The 17,909-nt window shown below is 38.4% G+C and overlaps 2 long non-coding RNA genes across 3 annotated transcripts in view; one reads left to right on the top strand and one right to left on the bottom strand.

Moving 5' to 3' along the window:
- Positions 1-6,738: 6,738 nt before the first annotated feature.
- On the bottom strand, positions 6,739-8,556 carry LOC100847946 (uncharacterized). Its single transcript, NR_046270.1, has 3 exons — positions 8,521-8,556; positions 8,074-8,158; positions 6,739-7,611 (listed from the first exon to the last, which is right to left on the bottom strand). It is a non-coding gene; the product is annotated as an uncharacterized lncRNA (long non-coding RNA).
- Positions 8,557-8,636: 80 nt separating this feature from the next.
- LOC101907959 (uncharacterized) overlaps positions 8,637-17,909 on the top strand; it is a 120,021-nt gene continuing 110,748 nt past the window's right edge. For both annotated transcript variants that reach the window (XR_234295.5, XR_009494225.1), the window contains exon 1: positions 8,637-8,719. This is a non-coding gene — a long non-coding RNA (uncharacterized lncRNA). The remainder of the gene's footprint in view (positions 8,720-17,909) is intronic.

Genomic DNA, 17,909 nt, shown 5'->3' with positions numbered 1-17,909 from the left:
TGGATATGTAAAGAATGCTGTGTGAGCATACAGTGGGCTGCATAGTTTGGAGAGGATGGATCAGGGAAGACATCCTAAAGAAGTGCTGCTTAAGTCTAAGACATTAGGAATAAAGCAGATGAACCGGGAAAACTAGGCCAGGCAGAGTAAGGAATATGCAGACAAAGAGAATAGTGGTAAAGGTGGGTAGAAAGAGAGAGAGGAGAGGAACATACATGGTGCTTTCTGGGAAGGGAAAAGCTTTAATGTGGCTGAAAGCTAGAATGTAAAATAGACTGAGGGTCATGGTCCTAGAGGAGACTGGGAAAATAGGGGAGAAAATAGGGTACATTAATAGTGCTGAGGTTTAAGTAAGTGTTAAGTGCTGGTCGCTCAGTCGTGCCCGACTCTTTGTGACCCCATGGACTGCAGCCCATCAGGCTCCTGTGTCCATGAGATTTTCCAAGCAAGGATACTGGAGTGGGTTGCCATTTCCTTCTCCAGGGGATCTTCCCAACCCAGGGATTGAACCCGGGACTCCTGCACTGCAGGCAGATTCTTTACTGACTGAGCTACAAGGGAAGCCAAGATTCATTAAGGATTTCATAAAACTAAGAAATCTGCTAATGAGCTTTGAGTTGGTATGTAACAGGATCAGATCTGTGTTTTAAGAAGTTTACCATGGTTGTTGTGTTTAGAAAAGATTGCAGAGGGTTAAAATGGGAGGTCAGAAGACAAGAGGTTGCTGTGGATCTCATCCATATCATGATGGTGGTCTGAACTTGGGTAGGAGCCTTGAGGATGGAGAGAAGTGGGTGATTCTAGGCAGAGTTTGGAGGTGGGCTCCGTAAGACTTAAGAGATGGACTGGATGTGGGGTGTGAGGGAGAGGAAGGGGCCACACACCCTCTTGGATGTGTCTTGGCCACTGGGAAGATGTGTCTAATAGCTGAGTCTCCCCAGCAGTGCCATAGGGACTGAGAACATGAAATTTCAAGGTTGCTTGTTCCTGGATCCTGCCTAGTTGACTTCAGTTAGTGTGTGTGCTGTTTGCTGTGAGTGGGAGTGGCAGGGCTACCGTTTGTTTTTATTCTTCCTTCTTGAGACAATCCCTAATCATACTCGTTCAGTTCAGAAAATGAACTGCCCCCGCTTCACTAAATTGAAATCCAAAAATGTACCAAATGACTAGACTAGTTTTCACTGAGGAATTTGAAGAGGAACTCCTCCTCATGCTGCCATATGAAAATGGGTAATTACAGTATTTTTAACTCATTAGACCTTGTTGTTTTTGAAATTAGGAAAACTCTTTATATGGAGCAACACATTTCTATCATTAGGACGCCTTTTAGAGATTACTGATGGCTAATTTTATAGATGAAAAAATTGTGATTAAGTTATTGGCTCAAGGTCAATTGCCTGGTAGTTGATTAATTTCTTTCTACATTGTACTGATGATGTCTTAAAAAAATGTTGACTAAACAAGTGAAAGTGGGCACATGTCATCATAGGACCCATAAAATTGTTTTATGTAGGTTATCACAATGCCCTGGTAATTTCTGTGGCAAAATGAAAGAGCTGTTCTGACAAATCATCTGAAATGGAATGTTACAGTTTCTGGTCTTGGCCATCATGTTTGCTTCTAAATTATTTTGTTAAGTGATCTACATACATTTATCCAGAGCATAATTATCTTGATTAACATTGAGAAATATGGTATTTATAATTCCCATGTTTAACAAAGTACTTCATGATTAGCCCTTTAAAAATAAATTCTCTTGTATATAAAATTTCATAATTTTATTTCACATTATCAGGTGCCAATATTTCCAAAATTTTACTCACCCATATACAGTAGATTCAGTGCAAATATTTGTGAAAGGGGTATTGTGGCTTTCATACTACAAATCACATTTTAGCATTTTATAGCAGTCATATTTTTCTGGTCTGCCTTTTGTTTTTAGATGTTAAATGTATACTAGTTAATCACAGAAGCAATTCAGAAAAATGATGTTACTAAAAATTAGGAAAAATAAAATCTTAAATGTGCTATTCTGTACACATATTTATTGATTTGGGCGTATTCTCACCTAGGAATAAAAATTCTCTTTGGGGTTCATAAGTTAAAATAAGAGCTTCCTCCACACTCCCCATGTAGGAAACAAACATTAAACACATTTTATGGTGCTTATATATTTATGACTTCCAATGAGATATGTTAAGAATATTTTTCTTGATGGAATATGGACTAGATTTTCTATTTTCCTGAAAGACAGAGGCAAATTTCTTGCATCTCCTTAAATGATCTGGGCCAGTTGCTAAGCTTTCATTATATCACTTAGAAAAGACCCATGGTTGAGCATGTTAGGAATTACTAAAGTGGATTCAATTTTCTTTTTTTCCTTTTTCTTTTTCTCAAGAGACTCAGGTACAGATAAGATGGCCCGAGGAAACTTTAGAGAAGCCAAATTTTCTTTTCTTTATAGATATCTTTGAGTTTTAGCAATTTGTAAGCTTATAATGATGAGAGAAACTATAATAAAGAAAACGGACTCAAAGAAAATGTCAAAATTAAAATATAAATGAACTGTTTAATAAGGGTTGTTTCTATAACTTCCTAAAGATACCCTCTTTATATATAAGCACAAAATTGAGGCTAGTAGTTTCCCACCCTCACCTTGTGTCTAGAAACTGTCCCCAAATATCAATTATAACAACATCCAGCATGCCAGGTCTTTAATAGTCCTTATTTCATGTATTCCTCACCTATCTATGAGGGAAGTAATATTTTTCCTCATTTAACCAGATAGGGAGGCAGAAATTTAAAAGAAATTGACTTGTCCAAGATCACATTTTAAGTGATGGAATCTGGCTATCTATTGAGATCGACTGGATTCCAGAGCTTGGGCTCTTAATCCCTATTGTGATACCACCAAAGAGGCTGATATGTGTTTCTGGGGAGAGATTGGTTTGGAGATTTGCTCCTATTCAGAGAATTCTCCCTTCATTATGTGCCACAGGCTAATATAGCTACACTTTTCTTACACTCAAAGTTGGACATGGCATTTGACAAACTTCTGCAGAGCTTAGAAAGACTAAGAGGGTGAAGGTGCATGTGACATGTAGCTACCGAGATTTCCTAGGCCTAGTTGGTTCCTTCACAGTTGGTATATTTGGTACAGTTTTTTTAAAAAGTTGCCATTTGCACTGGCAATGCTGAGACAAAGCATGGATACAGATCATTTTGTAAACTTCATCTGTACTCCTGCATTCTTGACTGAGCTTATCGGGTAAAAGTAATAATATATTATTTGATGGGTGAAAAGGGGAGGGTAAATGTGAGCGATCACAGGACCAAGGTCTCTGAGTAAAAATTCCTTGAATCGATGGTTTACCTGGTGCTTTTATCCCTCACTCTTTAAATATGCACCGAGGAGACTTGGACTTCCAGGAAGATGCACTAGGCCTCTTTTTTCCTATTTCTACTGCTGCTGCTGCTGCTAAGTCGCTTCATTCGTGTCCGACTCTATGCGACCCCATAGACGGCAGCCCACCAGGCTCCCCCGTCCCTGGGATTCTCCAGGCAAGAACACTGGAGTGGGTTGCCATTTCCTTCTCCAATGCATGAAAGTGAAAAGTGAAAGGGAAGTCACTCAGTCGTGTCCAACTCTTAGTGACCCCATGGACTGCAGCCTACCAGGCTCCTCCATCCATAGGAGTTTCCAGGCAAGAGTACTGGAGTGGGGTGCCATTGCCTTCTCCATTTCTACTGCTAAATATAGCTAAAAATCTCAGATATTATTTATAAAATGTATATAAAATTTGGAAGAAGGCAGACTAACTAGCGACCTCAGGAACAGAAAATATGGTATGAATTCTCTAGATTTTCTTTTTGTCTCATAGATCTCTGAGTAGGACTGGAAAAGCTGGTGACCCAGAAATGTCACGTGCTTAGACATGGCCATGGGCCACTGGAGACTATGCAGGGAGCCTGAACTTCTTCTCCCTCCTAGTAAGCACAAGGTACCCTATCTGCAGGGTCAGTGGATGGCAAGCAAGGAACAGTAAAGAGGTTCCCCTAGGACTTTTACCTCTGTCTGGCAGTTATAAGGCAGAATCCCAGAAGGAAAGAAGTAGATATGGTTGACAGAGCATTTGAAAAAATAATGGCTAAAAATCACCTAAATTTGGGTAAAAGACACAAATCTGTAGGTTCAAGTTGAGTGAATCTCAAACAGGATAAACCCAAAGATATTTATGCCAAGACATATACATCACCTTTTAAAAACTACGAAAGGAGAAAAAAACAATTTGAAAGCACCAGAGAGAAATGATACAGGAGAGGCACTGATTTTTGGCATTGGATGAATGGGTCGGCAACCAGCATTTCTTGCTGATTTTAGCTATTAGTCTTTTTAACTTGACTCAAACAAGCTAATATGTACAGAGCATTTACTAGATGTCTACAAATTATGCTGGGCACCCAGGGGACATCTGCTAATCCCATTCTTCCTGTAATTGCTCCACAGCAGGTATTACCCTCAGAGCAAGTGAAAGAATCTCAGAATTATAAGGAAACTAGAAAAAAAAAAAAAAGGAAACAGCAAATTTTGTAATTTGGGATTTCTAGATGAGCTTCAGCTCTGTGAACTCCCTGAAATTAATCAAAAGATGCCAGCATGTATATGCATTTTTCTAGGGAAACGACCATGGCTTTCATCAGATTCTTAAGACAGCTGGTGGCTCACAAAACCTTTAGAGACCATAAGAGTTTCTGCTCTTTTCAAGAAAAATCATATACTCCAACCTAGATAGAAAGAACTAGAGAAGGTATTTCTCATCATATACATCAGAATTACTGAAAGTCGCCTCACAATTCTCTATTATTAAGGAGAAAATAGAAAAATGGCAGTTTCTAATTCCTTTTAGGCACTTGTAGAAACACAGGCTCATTAAAGAATGTTTGCCTATAACCTTATTTTGAACATTAAAAAAATACTATCTGTTGGTGACTAAATAACCAATGCACTGTGATTTAAAATGTATTTTAAGACTTTCCAGGTGGCTCAGTGGTAAAGAATACACTTGCCAAAGCAGGAGACATGGATTCGATTCCTGGGTTGGGAAGATCCTCCTGGAAGAGAAAATGACAACCTACTCCAGTATTCTTGTCTGGAGAATCCCATGGACAGAGGAGCCTGGAGGGCAACAGTGCATGGGGTCAGAGTAGGGCATGACTGATGGTCTCTGTCCAATGCTAAGTCATGTCTGATTCTTTGCCACCCCAGGGACTATAGCCCCTGAGGCTCCTCTGTTCATGGGATTTCCCAGGCAAGAATACTAGGGTGGGTTGTCATTTCTTTCTCCAGGGGATCTTTCTGACCCAGGGATCAAACCTGAGTCTCCTGCACTAGCAGATGGATTCTTTACCGCTGAGCCACCAGGGAAACCCAGCCTGGCGGGCTATAGTCCATGGGGTCGCAGACTCAGATATGACTGAGCATGCACACAAGCAAGCATTAGGTTTCCTCTACCTTTAAAGCTGTTTTATGAACTGTCTTATGCCACTTGAGCCTCTAGTAAAGATAAAAACAGGCTTTCCTGTACTTTAGGTAGGATTTCTTCCAATGACAATGGAAAAGTTCAGACATACAAGGATACAGCAACAGCCTCTTTACCTCAGTACCAGTAGGCTGGTATAGGTATACCAGTAGGCTGGTATGTAAGAGATAGGACAAACTGTCCCACAAGCTGCATTTCTTTTTCCATCTTAAAAAAAAAAAAGACATGCAAAAAAGTTCTGTTGTAAATCAACTGAACTCCAATAAAAATTAAAAAAAATTTCTATTACTCAATGTATAACAGCCAATTTATCAGATAAAAGACTGTTTTCTTTGGTGGGAAAAACAAAACAGCTATGACAAAAACAGATCCATGTGGTTTCTGTCTTCAGTGTGTGGCTGTCCCTCATTCTTTGTATCCCCCACCAAATCCTTCATGCAAGCCAGGTCAGCTCATACCTGGAGAAATGCATACAAAGGATTTTAGATTGTTATTGCCTGTTTTCTGATCAAAATTAAGGCTCCCAATGTTACCTGGAGAGCTAGAGATTGGATAATGCATTAGTTTAGGAAAAAAATGTGACCACCTTTCATTAAGACCCCAGAGCAGTTTGATTTACTCATACAATTCTATGTTGGCTGTATCTACAGTCAAAGGAATCACTGTGGTCCCTTGTTAAACAAAGAATTCCATACCGCAACCTACAATGCAACCAGGAGAGGAACCTGGGAATCTAACGGTTTTTATCAACTTGTTTGATCCTTGCATTCAAACAAGTTAAAGCAATCTTCTTAAACTTGAATGTGTATAAAGTTATGCTGGGTTCTTGAAACAAAAGCAGATTCTGATTCAATTGGTTGGGGGTGGGGTGGAGGGGGCCTAAGACTGCAGTTTTAACAAGTCCTAAGGTGATACTGCTGCTGCCGAGGACACTTTAAGTAGCAAGGAAGAGTGTGCCTCATGTGGCTTGTGTGTAAATCAGTACATGCCATAATAACATTTGCCTTCTGCATCTGTGGATTCTCTACCAGGGGCCTCTTCCCTACCTTGATGCTGCCCATTTCTCATTTTTCACTGATTATATCTCTAAAAGCTGGAGTCATCAGTTAAGATAAGGCATCTACTCGTCTCCACTTAGTTCATAGAAACTTCACAGAGATAAAAACAGTCTGAAATAAACAGAAATGGACACCACAAATTAACTTACATAATAGGTTTATACTTAACATAGTATTTCTCACCATGGAGATGTTACTTAATTAATATAAACATTTTTTGTTTTTGTTAAACAATAAATCTCTTCTCCATTTCAATGTCAATATAAAGTATTTTTTTTACATTAAATCTTCTCTCCATTTCAATGTTAGATACATTGAATACATTTTCTGAACTTTTTCCCACACAGAGATAAGTTTTAATTTCTGACCAACTGTATTTAATGTCTAGGTACAGTACTAACTTGGAGATAACAAAACAAAAATCCAATAAAAATATGGAGAAAAATTCCTCAATGATGCAGGAGGCAGTGATTATAACTGAACAGTGGCAATTTCCTAGGATTCTGGGCAAGAGTTTCTTTCTTCCTACTGAGAATTCTGAAACTATGAAATATTACTTATGCAAATTTCAGCAAATGCAAATTACAGATGGCATTTTCCAGTGCATTATCTGTTGTGACAAAAACATGTTGTTTTACCTTTAACACAGTATATCAATTTGTTCCTTTTTATAGGAAAATACCCAATAAATTGAAACTTCTCTATTAACTGTTTCTTGGGAACTTTCAGACACCAAAGCTCAGTTCTGAAACTCAATAGCACAAAGGTTTTCAGAGGAAGGTTTGATTCAGGAGGCCCTTCAAAGTCATATCTGTCCATTTCTTTTTCGTGCATACACCCCCAAACAAGCACAAATGCCTGTAATACTGAGAATCACACCTAACAAGAGAGCAATTGCATCTCCGGCTTCTACTGCTTCAACAACAGGCAGCACCAAAAGCAATGAAAAGAGGACTAGGAACAACTGTGTTGAAACTGAGATCATGATGTGGCTGGTTCTTGAAGGATGATCTCTATAAATTAAAACATGGAAAAAAAAGGAATCATTAAAAATTCCAACCTTTTCACATGACAATATGAATACATGATAAGTAACAGTTCATGCAACCTTTTCAATTAGGGCCTATAAATTATATTCAGACTCATCTCATTTTATGGTGAAAGAACCTTTGGGAAGTAAATGGTAATTAAAGATAGTCATTTGAGGCTCATCTCCCTTTCTCATGATAATTTCCTGACTCCAGCGATTTTTCCACACTGTATAAGGCCAACACTATGGGTATCAACAAAACAGAAATTGAACAGTAGAACATAAGAAAGATAGATGATGATGCACAAGACAGTAACTTGGAAATTGTCCTAGAGAGTGAAAATTATATTTTCTTAGGACCTCTCCCATCCAGGAAATGCAGACAAATCTAGCAAAGTCAAACAACATATAGCTGTGAAGTCGTGGGGAAATAGTTAAGACTTACCAAAGAAAGCGGTACTGAATTCTATCTGACTCCCTTCCAGCAGCTCCGGATGCAGAGGCTAAGAGATTCCACGTGACAGCGCCTACTATCAGAGGGGCGTAGCAGGATTTAAAAATTACACATTATTAATTATTATTATTTTAAAGAGGCATCTAGAGTCAGCGCAGAGCGGGGAGGTTGTATGGAAGGGAGAAGAATGGGTAAAAACTAAAGACAAACAGTTTGTTCAAACGGGAACTAGATTTAAAAGTTCGTTTGTTCGCCTATAAAGAAAAAGCTAAAAAAAAAAAAAAAGAAAAAGTCAACCGAAAACCAAGTTCGTCCCAGGACTTGAAAGTAAGACTTTAAAAACAATCCCTGCTTTGGCCCGGCAAGGTGCAAATTTGCCCCGTTTGACAAATACACTGGGCAAGCTAAGGAGCCTTCGGAGACAAGCTCGTACATTACCTTCAAGGAAGCAGCCATTACAGAAATGGTGAGCAGGGCGATGTCTCCAAACTACATTTCCCACAATCCCCGGTGCCCACAACTCCCAGGGTTCTCCGGCGCGCTTCCATGTAACTGGCTGTAGGATGACGGTCCGGCTGTACCGGTGACGCGAAGAGGCGAGCTCCAGGGTTTCCTCACGTGGCCAAGCCTGTTACTGGTAAAGTGGTGTTGTGTATTTGTACGGAAGCTCACTGAAAAAAAAGGTCAAAAAATGACAGCAAGTGTTTTTCTTTTATTTTTTAATGCTGTTAAAGGTTTCAAGACGCACAAGAATTTTTGTCCTTTGACTGAAATGCATGCACCTCAGTCTGAAGAGATCATTGGAACAAAGCGGAAAATCTCTCAGATACATTTAAACTAGCAGCTTCTAACATTTTTGAAGGAGGGAATCCTTTGACACCATCTTTTAAATGTCTTATGACATTTGTTAATTCTTTTTAAGCAGTGGGGGAAAATATGATTAATAAGACGTTTTGGAAAGTGTTTAATACGTTTGTAGGGAAAAACAGGAAGTTTAAGGAAAAACAAGTTAACATTCTTTAGATCTCGGATTCAGGTTCTAGAGTTCTGAGTTTCCTCATTCCGGAGTGCAGTGTATGGTACACTTTAGAGACTTCTTACTCATGTGTTTGTGATACCCACCCTAAATATCCCCAAATATGGAAAGTTGTAAATTATTACTTTTAAGTCATAAGGATAAATTATTTGCATAAGAACCCTTCCTGAACGGCTTTCTTGCAATCTAATCTATGAAATCCTTACTGAACCTTTCTAGTCATCCAGTCTTCTGAACTCTCATTTACTGACTGCTGCTAAGTCACTTCAGTCGTGTCTGACTCTCTGTTACCCCATAGACGGCAGCCCACCAGGCTCCCCCGTCCCTGGGATTCTCCAGGCAAGAACACTGGAGTGGGTTGCATTTCCTTCTCCAATGCATGAAAGTGAAAAGTGAAAGTGAAGTCACTCAGTCGTGTCCGACTCCTAGCGACCCTATGGACTGCAGCCTACCAGGCGCCTCTGTCCATGGGATTTGCCAGGCAAGAGTACTGGAGTGGGTTGCCATTGCCTTCTCCCCTCATTTACTGACTAGAAAATTTATTTGGCACCCAGGAAATTATCAGTTATTAATGATGTGGCTTAGTCCCTCTGATTCAGTCTCTCAGACACAGAAGGTATATTTCAGTTCGGTGCCTGTAATTGGCATGCATTTTTTTTTTTTTTTTTTACTATTGGTCATCTTTTTTCTTACACTTTACTAATCTGTGGACTGACAGCAATGCTTTATATTGCTAGCTTCTAACACACACACAGCAGGTGCTCAGAAATGTTGGTTGATAACAATTATTTGAATAAATAAATGTGCCATCTGGATTCCATGAGAGACAAAGCAGTGTCAAATAAACCAAAGCAAGGTGTCTTGCGAATTGGAAGTCTGTGGATAATTACGCAATAAAGTCAGCATTGCTTCTCTAAACTTGATTATTTTTTTAAAAACTTGACTATTTTAACAAATTCTGTCTTTGACTTATTTTCCTTGAGCCCCTAGTTTTGTACTTTTCTAATCAGTTATATTTGAAATAGGAGCTATTTTAAAATATTCTCTAGTATTCTAGTGTGAACAATTTGGGGATTTAATTTTTCCATATATGTTTATTCAGTTAGCTGAAGTCAGCAGAGACCACAACAAATTTAGTATTATTGCAGACTTGTTTCTAGGTGTGTCAGCATTGAAAATAATGGACTAATTTTAACTTTGAAGAGTCTGTAGGTGGTAAAATGCTTTTTCTTTAAATTATGTTAAGAGATCACTTGGCCTATCTGAAAAAGAGTGGCAGAAGTTTGTGCAGGGATGTTTTGGACCCGTGTAGTTTCAAAATAAAATTGGTTAACTTTTTTAACCAGCATCTCCCCTAATCAGGCAATTTAACAAAGGTGTTGCTATATATGCTTTTGTCTACCTTATCACAACCCTAATTTCCAAGTAGAATGGTATCCTAGTTCTCAGTTTTCTTTTCTTACTCCCCTAACTAGAGGTTTAAAAATAAATCAGATCATTTATTCCTTGCTTAAAGTTCTCCAGTTCCATCACAACAAGCATAAGTCCACACTCCTTATTAAGACTCCACAATATGCCCTACACATTTTGGCCTCTGCCTGCCTTTCTAACATCAGCCTACCAGTCACTCATTCTTTCATGCTTATTCCGATCGAATCACACTCATCTTTTTGCTGTTTCTTAAACATGCCAATTTTGTGGTTTTATTGATTCAAATTTTTATTGAATCAAATTTTGTTCATTAATGTTTAGCCACTTTTATACTATTCATAGTAGAAACTACCTTATAAGTAAGAAGTCTACTTTTGGGCTAAACTGTGAAGGTGTTTAGAGATTATTTTGAGTCTTCACTCAAAATTTAGGTATTACATATTTTCTCTATCATATTAATAGCAAAACTTTATGTCTACATGTATATAAGACACAGGATGGTAAAATGCTTTTTCTAAAGCATTTCTAAAACAGAAGCATACTTTGTTAGGAACCTGTCTATAATGGTCCCTATTTATTCCTCTGTCCATTTGGTGCACAATTGGTAAGTCCACCTGGATGCTGTATTTTTTTTTTTCCTTAGTGATACCTGAATGGTTTCTTTTAAGTACTTTTTATTGCTAGATGAGCAGTATTGGCATTTTTGGTGATTTAGTGCTTTGTTGTGCTGACATTATATTGCAGGATGTTTAGCATCTCTAGCCTGTGCCTGCTCAATGAAAATAAAATTGCCCAATCATGAAGAGAATCAATTCTCCTCACTATTGCCAGACAGTCTTTGATGAGATACTGTTCCTAGTTGAGAACTACTCAAGTTTTCATCAAGAAAATAAAAGTAGTTGAAAACAGAATGAAACAGTTTACACACACACACACATACACCACACCCCCCAACACTGCAGTGCTCTAAGGTTTTAGATCCTTTCTCCCTTGGTTATGCTGATTTTGTTGTTATCTATTGATTTCCTTTGGGTCCTACCAGCATCTTTTCCAGATAGGTTTCCTTGATCACTGTCTTATAAAAGCACTGATAAGCAAATTGAGGTGAGATTTCTGCTTCTGTTTCTGTGACTTAGTCTTTAAGCTGTGGAGAGGTGCTGTGATGTAGTATATGGAATATTAGCTTTTCCTCTGGCTGATGTCATGGATTTGAGTAGTTACTTAATCTCTCTGAAACTTACTTTACTTTTATAAAATATGCTTTGTGAGAATTAAGTGAAATGTTTCTAATGTGACCAAAAAGATGCCAGAGCTCAGTACGTACCAATTCTCTCTTATTTGTATTTCTGTTCCCCTAGTTGCTGGTTGAGAGTTAGGGTCTCTGGGATTAGGCCACTTGGTTAGAATTCTGGTTCTGCTGCTTGTTAAATGTATGTAAACATTTGTAAAACTCAGCTTGTCCTTCTATACAACGGGATACAGTAGTACCTACTTCATATGTATATTATGAGGATTAAATGAGTTAATTTCTGGAATTAGTGGCTGGTATATAGTGGGCCCTCATTAAATATTAACTATTGTTACTTTATGCTGCTAATATTCTTGCCTGGAGACTTCCGTGGACAGAGGAGCCTGGTGGGCTGCTGTCCATGGGGTCACACAGAGTTGGACACGACTGAAGCGACTTAGCATTCATGCATGCATTGGAGAAGGAAATGGCAACCCACTTCAGTGTTCTTGCCTGGAGAATCCCAGGGACAGAGAAGCCTGGTGGGCTGCCGTCTATGGGGTCGCACAGAGTCAGACACAACTGAAGCGACTTAGCATGCAGCAACAGCAGCTGTTAATAAAATCCATGAAATTTGGGGTCTTCAAGATGTGCCTTCTCTCCATTGTGAATATGCTCTTCTGCAGACAAACATGGTAAATAAAAAATGTCTGTGGAACTCCCCTGATACAGAGGCATTTTAGGTATGGCAACCCACTCCAGTATTCTTCCTTAGAGAATCCCGTGAACAGAGGAGCCTGGGGGGCTGTAGTCCCCCAGGGTTGCAAAGAGTCAGATATGAATGAAGCAACTTAACACGCATACACTCAGGCTTTGGCTTCAGAGCTGACTGGAAAACATTCCCCTATTAGGCAAAGGCTGTCTGTTTGTTCCTTTGATGGGATTTTAATATTTATTTCATAGCCACTGGTGGTTACATTTATCTTTAAAATATATTCTCTATTCAGTGATTGTCACATCATTGATTCATCATACTGGATCAAAAGGGTTTTGAAAATATAGGTAATAGGGTCTAGATATGGGTGAATAGCTCCAAGAAATCATTCAGCTGGAATGAACTCTATGGCTACCTGAAGAAAACCCAACAAACACTTTTGAATTCTATTTCTAATTACAGCAGCTAATCTATAACTCTGCATTGCTTTTTCTATAAATTTCAGCAAAGAAAATGGCAGCGTTAGAAGCTTTGCTAAAAGGGAATATAATAATTGAGACTGTGGGCTCAGAGAAATGTATTATTCTTTCTTTTTTTAAAATTTATTTTTTAATCAAAGGATAATTGTTTTACAGAATTTTGTTGTTTTCTGTCAAACCTCAACATGAATCAGTCATAGGTATACATATATCCCCTCCCTCTAAAAAATTTTTATGTATTTATTTATTTTTGACTGTGCTAGGTCTTTGTTGTTGTGAAAGGGTTTTCTCTGGTTCTGGGGAGCGGAGGCTACACTTCTTTGTGGAACACAGGCTCTAGAGTGTGGGTTCACTAGTTATTGTGCATGGGCATAGTTGCTCCATGGCCTGTGGGTTCTTCCTGGACTGGGGATGGAACCTTGTATCCACCTGCATGGGCAGGCAGATTCTTTACCCCTGAGACACCAGGGAAGCCCAGAAACATATTACTCTTGATGGATTGTTAATGATATAATTAATTGCAGAGCTTGCAGGACAGAAGGAAGTATTTCTGTCTTACTCCTGAGAGATGGCACTCAACACAGTGTTGAACATGGTACCAAGATTTTTATCTTACCTCCTTTGCTTCTGTGAGGTCCACTGTTTGAATAGGATAAGCATTATTCTTACAACGCCTACTTACAACTAATTTGCTTATCTTCATGGATGAGGGAACTCTATTTTGCCAAATAGCTTTAAAAATCATGTTTGTTTCTCTTTAAAGTTTGACTTGTTAAGTCAAAGGTCATACATGTGGTTTTTATTAGTTTATAATGTATACTGTAATTGGAAATGTCAACTCAGGATTTGCTAGTATTAAGTGATGTAGTGAAAGTGAAGTCGCTCAGTCATGTCCGACTCTCTGCGACCCCATGGATTGAAGCCTACCAGGCTTCTCCGTCCATGGGATTTTCCAGGCAAGAATACTAGAGTGGGGTTGCCATTTCCTTCTTCAAGGGATCTTCCCGACCCAGGGATCGAACCCAGGTCTCCTTCAATGCAAGCAGACGCTTTTACCCTCTGAGCCACCAGGGAAGCCCCCAAGTGATGTAGAGGCAGGGATTAATTTCTGAGATACAGTCAGTATAATGATCCCCTCTATTCCTTTGACCTGAAGTTGTTTTTTTTAAATTTCTGATGTGCCTGTAAACTATCTTAACGAACTATTATTTCCTAACTGTAACTCAGATTTAGATGTTTTGTCTAGATCACTGACAAGGACAACGAGTGCTATGTTGTACATATGTAGTTCCCTCTTCTAAAACAGATGAGCATTTCCTTAGCAGTGCTACAGAGATGAGCAGCTTCTCCTGTGCCAAGCATCTGCTAGCTACAGGTTCTGCTTGTGAACATCTCTGGTAGCAACATGAACCACAGCTCTTCTGAAGCAGTGCCATATTCCATACCCCCACCTCCTGCCCAAGTTGTCTGAATGCTCCTGCAGGCTTCTATATAGTTCCTCTTTTGGCATTAAATATCTAGTGTTATCAGATCCAGAATTTAGTCTTTCAGTTTAGGAGAACCTAAGCTTATACCATCCTTCACTGAAACAGAGGAGGTCACTGCTAGGTAATGATACTCAGAGACCAAGAACATTACTTTAGACGCACATCTGAGTGGTAGAGGGCAAAATGTCACGTCAGTTGTTACTGAGAAGTGGTTTCAGTGATGATTGAAGAAGTTGCTTCTGCTTATTTTAACTGTTCGAAGTGGGTCATTGGTAGTCCCTGAAGGAAGGGGCTTCTGGGATCCATCAGGGAAGGCAGGATAGGCTGACATCAAGATATTGCAGTGACTGGTGTGTATCAGGAAGTTCATAAAACCCAGACTTCCTCATTAGTGATTGAGCCCAGCCAAGTGAGTGGAGACATTTTATTGGAGCTTCAGAATTAAAAAAGGCCATCCCAGAGTTAGTCAGTATTTCCCATCAGTAATAGGACATTCATCACTGAGACTGCTGCATTAGAACTGACTAATCATTAGGCTAACAGGATGAGATAAACTGCACTTTTCAAAGCTGTTCAGTGGCTTCAGAAAAAACTCCTGCTGCGTCTGAACGCTCCAGTGCCAGAATTTTACAGACATGTATGGGCAAGCTGCAAAAGATCATTTTTCATATGGTTCCAGGCACCATCTAGAGCCTGCTGCCAATGTAGGCTTGATTTCCACCAAAGAACCTTAGTAATCTGTGAGAATCAATCACATACACAAGTCTGTGGTGTTCAGGAAGCAGAGGAACCACGCCCGCAGGCACTGACAAATTCAAATTTTACATTGCTGGGGTTCCAGGAGCAGGCTAAGAATACCTGGATGGAACAAATTTATAGTTTTGAAGAGTTGTGACATTCTCTCTTTTAAAAAAAATTTTGTTTGGCTGTGCTGGATCTTAGTTGCAGCATACAGGATCTTTGGTCTTTGTTGCACCATGCTCTTAGCTGTGACATGTGGGATCTAAGTCCCTGACCAGAGATTGAACTGGGGCCCCCAGCATTGAGAGTGTGAAATCTTAGCCACTGTACCACCAGGCAAGTCCTGTGAAATTATCTTTTAATGTAGTATTTTGTTGATGGTAATGGACTGATTAAAAACATTGACTTTGGAGATGTCATCTGCTGACCCATCTCTGCCACTTACCAACTCAGTGAATTTGTGCAAATTAATCTAACTTCATTAAACCTGAGTTTTCTCATTTGTAATAGGGAAATCACCAGTCTTTTGTAGGATTTCCATTGTTGATTAAATGAAGTGATATATAAAATGCTCCATATGGTCAGTGTCTAGAACTCTCAAAGATATGGGATTAGCTGATCAGATAACATTTAAGTTGCATAAGAAAATTTAAAGTCAGGACTATCTTGCCTTATGGGAGGGTAAAAAAAATATTTCTCATGGAAAAAAAAGATTTTCTTAGAAAGCATGTTTTCATGATACATGGGGTAAGACTTTGATTGATTTATATTTAATAAATGCTTATATAGTAACTAATGTGTGTCAGGAGCTATTCTACACATTAATCAATGTAGATCCCTTTAGTCCCTAAAATAATCCTGTGAGGCAGATACTATTATTATCCCCTGATACAGATGCGGAAACTGAGGCATGGTTAAATAATTTGTCTAAGGTCACATGAGTGAGTTAGGATATGAACCTAGGAAGTTTGACAAAGTCTGCCTCTTAATCATTGCCCACATGCTTTCATGTGGAAAATGTCCACAACATCAAACTGCATTTTAATTTTCTTAGAAATAAAGTGTTCCAGTGTTGCTTAGGAAACATAACTGTGGTGAGTCACTGAGGAGTTGTTGGTGTTTATATACTTCCCTCTAGGCTCTTGTCTGGTGAATGAATGAATACCGGTATTCACCTAATTTGTTAATTGATTTTGACTTTTATAAGTATATACAAAATATAGTTTTTAAAAATTAAGGTATGTCTGACTTAATCTCAGAAGAGTACCTACTGATGGGTATAGACATCATATGTAAAATAACATATTGTGATGTGTTGGCAAATCTTAACTATCATGAAATTACTGAATTCCATATAATGTGCAAAATTTAAAAAGGAAAAAAAGAAAATAAAAAGAACCTTTTGAAAATCTTTGCTTAGAAGTGAAAAACTTAGTCATTGAGAAAGTGTAGAGAGGTTTTGAGCAAGTTAGTATGTGCAGTTCATAGGGAAATATTAATACCTGTGTATAGACCAGGTGCTTGTTATGATTAAGCACTGGTAACCATGGAGACAGCATGAAATTTATAAAATTAAAAACATACCAGGTAGAAAATGCAAGTAGCATAGGAGAGTGAATCATGCCCCAACTGGTCTTAGCTTGATTTCTCTCAAATATAAAGACTTAAAGAATTTCTATCTGGTCATTTTCTGAGTAAAATCACTCATTTTTCAGACTCTGAGTTTGTGCTTTGGATATCTCAACTTGTTCTTTGAAAATGTTTTTTATCTAAAGTTAATTTAGTCATGATAGAATGTGTGTAGGGTTAGAGTTTTTATAAGTAAGAAATAGCTTGAAAGCAGTAACTTTTAGATTGATCTTGGTAACTTAAATGAGTACCTGAACCTTTTATGTAGACATTTACTGTGAATTTTCAGTTGGCATACTGTAAGCGATTGGTCATGTTTAGTTTTTCAAATGTTTCTTTTGATAAATCATATAGATGGTCCAGGTAGAGAACTTTATGGTGTAACATCAGTTTCTGTCATGGAATGATTTGTTCATCCATGAAATGGTGAGCTGGAGAGCAACAATAAAGTTTCTTTACTCTTGCCTGTAATGTTTTGATTGTTTATAAATCTATTCCCTGAGTCCTTTATGACAACAGGTTACTTGCCTGTAGATATTCTGAAAGTGGTATTGTTTGAATTTAAAATCATCATAAATAATTAAAAAATTATAACAAAAAGGTCTTACTTTCAGGAAGAATAATTTTACTCAAGGAGGTTGCCAGATTTTCTGTTCAAAGCAAAATTCTTAATTTTAAAAGTAGAATAGATTATATTTTAAAAAAAGATTGCAACTGGTTTAATTGAGAAAAAGGTCCGATACAATGCTCTTCACAGTTTCATTTGATTGTGATTTGGACCTACTTTAATTCATTTTTAGCTCCCATTTCTCAAGAGAGTCAAAATAAGTGACCTCTATCAGACAGTCAAAGTGAAGCATTGCCTTTGTGAACATGCCTATCAACACTAGGATGTATTAAAGCGAATGTGGTTGTGGTGCATAGGAGTAGGGACGTAATCCTTTTATATTCTCTGCTTTAGTAGGACCCTTCATAAGAATACTCATTATACCATTGGTCACCAGGTTTTTAGAGGGACCAAGAGAGACAACAGAGAGCCCAGAGATGAGGGACAAGAGTTGATTCAAGTGATCCGAAAGTT

Source organism: Bos taurus, chromosome 4 (assembly GCF_002263795.3).
Source record: "Bos taurus isolate L1 Dominette 01449 registration number 42190680 breed Hereford chromosome 4, ARS-UCD2.0, whole genome shotgun sequence".
NCBI lineage: Eukaryota > Metazoa > Chordata > Mammalia > Artiodactyla > Bovidae > Bos > Bos taurus.
The sequence above is the reverse complement of the archived record's forward strand: the minus strand, read 5'-3'. Positions and strand labels throughout refer to the sequence as shown.